Below are 6,000 nucleotides of genomic sequence, written 5' to 3'. Positions count from 1 at the left end.
ATTATTCTGGAAAATATTCATGAAATCTTCTGGATGTCTGTGAATATCCTTTACATCTTTCAGGGATTCTGGCGAAATAACTTCTGGGATTCTTTTGAATATCACTGTAATTTGGATTTAGAATTCTCATGGGATTATTTCAGATATTAACGATAATCCTTCATACAGAAGTGATGTTTCTGTGAATCGAATCGCCTTGGAATTCTTCTGGAAATCCTTCTATAATCCCAAAACAATTCTCAGAAAATTTTTCAGAAGGATATTTTTAAGAATCTCAATGGAATTTCTGAAAAATACCAGAACGATTTACGGTTGAATCTCACGAAAACTTCCGGTGGAATTCTTGAATGATATCCGGAAGAATGACAGTCGTATTTTTGGATGAATCTTAGCAGGTTTTACAGCACAATCCCAGCAAAATTTATTGAAAAATTTAGAATAGAAAGATATCCGAAAAAAAAAACTCCAACAGGATTTTTGTAAGAGTCCCAGGAGAATTTCAAAGATATTGGCATAAAAATCTCAGTTGAATTTCTTGAAGAATTTCAGAAAGATTTCCGAAACCATCTCAAGTCATTTTTGGAAGAATACCAGAGGCATTCTCATAAGAATACCAGAAGTATTTCCGGATAAAAATCTAGAGTTATTTTCGGAGGAATTCTCGAAATATTTCTAGTAGAGTCGTACATTTTTTGATAAAATCCTCTTTAAATATCCAAATGGATTGCATCAGGATTTATGGTAAAATCTTCCATAGTATTTCGAAAACAATTTTCAAGAATTTCAAAGAATTTTATTTCCTGGATTTCAAAAGTAATCCTTAAGGAGATACACGCAAAATCACATACAGAGTTCTGCAAAAAAATCCAAAAAGATGTCCAGAATAATCGCAATGGGATATCCGAAAGAATCTCAGAAGTAATACCGGAATGGTAACGTTTTTTTTTTTTTTTGATGAATCCCAAAGCGATATCTGGAAGAAAATTCAGAAATAATCTCAAGATTTTCAGCAAAACAATCCCAGAGAGGATTTGAAGGATTCATGAATGATTTAAGGAAGAATCCCGGGAGACGCTCCCAAAGAATTCTAGAGTACTTTCTGGAACATTTTTTTTTCATATGATTTATATATAAATATACTTTGATTCAAATATATTTCTTGTGTAGCATTAAGTTTAACTACAGACATAGCTCGTAACATCAATAATAAATTAAATTTATAAATCTTTTAAACACATCCAAATTAAATAACAGTTCAAAGAGTAAAATACCATTCTCATGAGTTTTTGAGAGTCATATGGTCGGTGTTTAGACAGACCAGACTAGATGAATTTTGGAGCTCTAAGGATACGTAAAAAACTCCATCAATTTTAAATCTTCCATGTTATTTTGATACAAATGTATCATCAAATAGATAAGTTCCATTATTACAGTAAATATCTATAATATTTTGATGTTTCACATGTTTGGGGTACATTTTTCTTACTCGATTGAAAAAAACACTTGGTTCAGTCTGTCTGAACACCGACCATATCTATGTTTGCTATTTGATATTTAAATACTTGAATTGTGCTGTATCAATATTTACAGGTAATTATAATAAATAAGTATGTATAGAACAATAACAATTTTAATTTATCCCCATAATTGAACGACAATATTAATTAGAATGAGCCATCATCCCTCTCAGGAGAATTTTGATTCCCAATATTTTTTTTTTCGGTGGTTCAGAATTGAAAATATCAAAAGTCTATTGTAATCACATCCTTTTTGTTCAACTGCATGTGGTGTTATTCGATATTTAAAATAAGATTCGTTAAGCCGAACATGTTGATCCTTCCACAAGAACCAACAACAAGCATTGCTTATGTTAAGAGATTTTATCGTAATGCACAACCAGCCTAAACGTTCTCCCCCTTTTGTATATGTACTAATTATAATTTCAAATTATTTTAATTAAATTAGTTGTGTTGTCTACTATTGTACACGGCAATATGTTTCAAAATAAGTGGAGCTGCTTTTAAAACAAACTTTAACATCGATCAACCAAACCATAGAATATCCAATAGCGAAAAAATAATAATAATAACCGATCATTGCAAATCGAGCCGAACTGGCACTCTTTCCGTGCGCACGCGCTCTGTCCGTGCGCACGCGCTCTGTCCGTGCGCACGCGCTCTGTCCGTGCGCACGCGCTCTGTCCGTGCGCACGCGCTTTCTGCAGAGCTGTCAAACAGACTTTTGTGCCTTCCTTCTTTCGCTCTCCTTCAACTCAACAACTCAGCACGATCCACCTCGCGGTGGATTGGTGAGCTGTCTGGTTGTTGCAGATGAACACTTATCGTGTAGCGTGACATCATCATTGACAGTAAGCGTGCAACTCACCAGACAAACGATAGGTGTAATTAACAACTGCGCTATGGACACGTAAATAACACGGCACCGCTCAAACGTCAGATAGTGAACTCGTGCATCGGTCCATACGGTTACCATTCATTAAAATAATTTATGCTCCAGGAAAATACTTGCGTTCTGTATCATAAGGGCGTATCTATAGTGATCGATTTCTCTTGATCGATTTTCTGTTTCACTAATTACTTGGCTATTATCGTTCTTCGTCTTCCTGCATCGTAAAATGTTCCGAAAATCGATTGAATTTCGAGTGCTATTGCAAAGAAAAAGTCGATAAGGAGAAATCGATCACTGCAGACAGATACGCCCGTATGATACAAAACGCGAGATATAATTTCAAGCTGGTGAGAAGATTTCAAACTGGGGGTGAGTTGAAAGATCCTAGAATGTGCAATGTAGATCAGATCCTCCGCTCCGCTCCGCTGATTCCTCCACACCAGCACAATAGGGGCACGCAGGAGATTCTATGCAGGTACTGTCTAAAGCAACCATGTCCTGACAGAAACTACGTCAGGTGGAAGTTCACTTCCCCATGGTTTCTTCCATACCAATCTGACACATTTGGTATTAACCGATGGGTCCATCTACCCTTAGTGGAGTTATCCCATTCCTATTGCCAGCTTCTGAGCGTTTCCTCTTTACACGTGTCGCGGACTCCTCTGTGTAGCATCCACCCTAGCTACACCACTGGCTGTCTGGTACAGCAGTGGATTCGTATCAATAAAAGAAACAGTTTATCTTCTGACTGCACACCCGAACAGACGCGCATTTCATTACGTATCGATAACCGTACCACAGTCTCGGTCATAAATCGTTAATTAACCGTTTAGAACCCAATCTCCCACAAGATATTACAGTGGCGACGAGGTGGAGATTTGTTTTCGCGTCCCGGGAAGTGCAAATCAGTGCAAGTTACCCGGTTTGCCAGTGATTTCTGGACGATTTTCACCGGGGAGAAGTTGACTGCGAGCGAGCCATTCATCCCGTTGGATTCACTTTTGCCGACGGAGGAAAGCAACAGTTTGCGCTGCGCGATACTGGCAGTACCTACACTGCAGGAGTTGGTTTGGTTTTACTTTGCACAGGTTTGCTGCAAAAACCGTAAGTTTTTCTCAAAAGTGGAAATAACTAGAGAAAACTTGTTTTATTTTGCATGCCGTTTGTGTGTTTTAAAGTGAGTTTATGAGCCATTTTCTTCTGCCTAGCAAGCAAAGAATTTGTGTTTCATTTTATTTTCCCGTACTTCCCGGCTTTGTGTGTACATAATAAAAATTAAATCAATCACAGCCGAAGTGTTTGTCACGTACGAGGAGTTTGTTTCGCCAACATTGTAGTGTGTTGCGCCAAAGTTTGTTTGCAACAAAGTTTGTATCGCGAGAAATTTGTTTGTAGCGAGAAATTGTTGCGTTGGTTTATGCTCATGTTTGATAGCAACTGAAGTTTATGCTAAGCTGTGATGTTAAAGTCACCAAAATAGCTTTGGTGAGCGAATTTGACGGATAGCGCCGACAATTTTTGTCGCATAGGATTCATCGAATGTAGCGCGGTTGTTGCACCATGGCCAGATTCATTTCCCGAGCGCGTGCACGGAAAGAAATAACAATTGTGATTTAAAAAAAACAGTAGCGGAAAATCAACTGATGATCATTGTCGTTCTACTATTATCAAACATTTTAATAAAAATAAAATGCTTTTAGAAGTGCGCAGCAATGCTAAATCGGTCTGATGTATTCTGCGCAGTTCATATGTATTTTCCACACGTTTTCCTATAATTGTTTTTAATCCACTTCGATACCGTCAATCCGCCCCCAAACTGGATGGCGTACACTCAGCTTAAGGTGATTATAAAACGAAGCCAAACAAGGGCACAAGACTGAAGAACCTGACAACAGTTTGCGTTGAAAACCAATCAATCTGCTTGCTTGCTGGTGGTGACTAATGGGATAAATTTTCAACGGTGAGAGCTGTTTGGTTCTCAAGTCTTGTGCTTTTGAAAATTTGAGGTGTGGCTTTGTTCTATAATCACCTTAACGCAATTTATAATTAAGTATTGAGTTGTAAATATTAGTATATATTAGTTGTGTTGCTAGAGGACATCTTGAAAATTCACTGAGATTCTTTCAGAAACCCTTCTGAAATTATTATATGTAGTTATTTCTTTGATCGCTCTGATTTTTCCAATAACCTCCTTGGGACTTCCTATTGGACTATCCCAGAAACCCATCTTGGGTTATTATTTATCTTGGGAAATCCTTTCAGGATTCTGCTGTAAAATTCTGGAATTCTGCCGAAAATGATTTAATGATTGCTTTCCAGTGTAATGGAATCTATTTTAAAAATCTGAATTCGGGGATTCTCACAAAATTTCTCGGGATTTCTTCTGGAAATCCAATCAAAATTATTATTTAAATTCTGATATTTTCCTCGTAATTCTTCAGTATTTCTTCCGTGAAACTCTTTGAAAGTTCTTCAAAATCCCTTTGAGATTCTTTCCGAAAAATGTCTTAGATTATACCTATTATTCTAGAATACTCTCGGAAAGACGCCTGAGACTATAATCAAAAAAATCTATTATTTCACTTCACTTTCTTCCGTGCAAATTCTTGGGATTCTTTCGGAAATTCCTCTGGAATTCTTTTGTAAATCCCAATGGAATTCTCCCAGAAATCCCTGTGGAATTTTTCCGAAAATCCTGCTAAGAAACTTCCAGATGACGGGGATTTTTTTAAATCTTTATTTATGGAAATCATCCGAAAATTCCTCTGTAATTGTTTGTAAATCCTCCTTATATTCTTACAGAAATCCTTCTTATATTCTTACAGATTTATTGCTATTGATTTTATTGTTTCTGCCTGAGATAATTTTGTATATCCAGAATTATTCCGAAAATTCCTTCGTGATTCTTTAGAATTTTTTTCTAAGATTTTTTGAGAAAAAAAAAAAACTCTGCGATTCTTCTGGAAATTCATAAGGAAGTGTTTTTGATTTTTTTCGTGATTTATCATTGATTTTCCTTGAAAATTTTCTTAAATCCTTGGCAGAATTTTCTGAAAATCCCTCTTGACTTCAAATGGAAATCCTCCAAGAAAACTACCGGACAGTCACTGGGACTTTAAAAAAATACCTATGAGATTCTTTGATTACTGATTTCTTTTTCTGAGCATCTTTTGAAAGTGACTTTTAAATGGTTCTGGAAATTCCATTTGAAATTATTCCGTAAATCTTTCTGGAGCTCTTCTGGACATCGTAATTATTCTGGAAAATATTCATGAAATCGTCTGGATGTCTGTGACTTTTCATTGAATCTTCAGGGGCTCTTGCGAAGTAACTTCTGGGATTCTTTTGGATATCACTGTAAAAAACATTCAAAATCCATTCGAAATTCTCCTGAGATTGTTTCAGGAATTTACGAGAATCCTTAAAATAATTCCTTTAGAAATCTCCCTGATAATATTTTAGTGATTTCTCTGTGGTTCTTCTGTAAATCGACCTGGGATTCTTCCGGAAATCCTCCTTTAATTCCAAAGCAATTTCCAGAACAATTTTCAGAAGGATATTTTTAAGAATCCTGTATATTTTTCCCTAAGA

This window comes from Aedes aegypti, chromosome 1 (genome assembly GCF_002204515.2).
Source record: "Aedes aegypti strain LVP_AGWG chromosome 1, AaegL5.0 Primary Assembly, whole genome shotgun sequence".
Taxonomy (NCBI): Eukaryota; Metazoa; Arthropoda; class Insecta; order Diptera; family Culicidae; genus Aedes; species Aedes aegypti.
Note: the sequence above shows the minus strand (reverse complement) of the source record.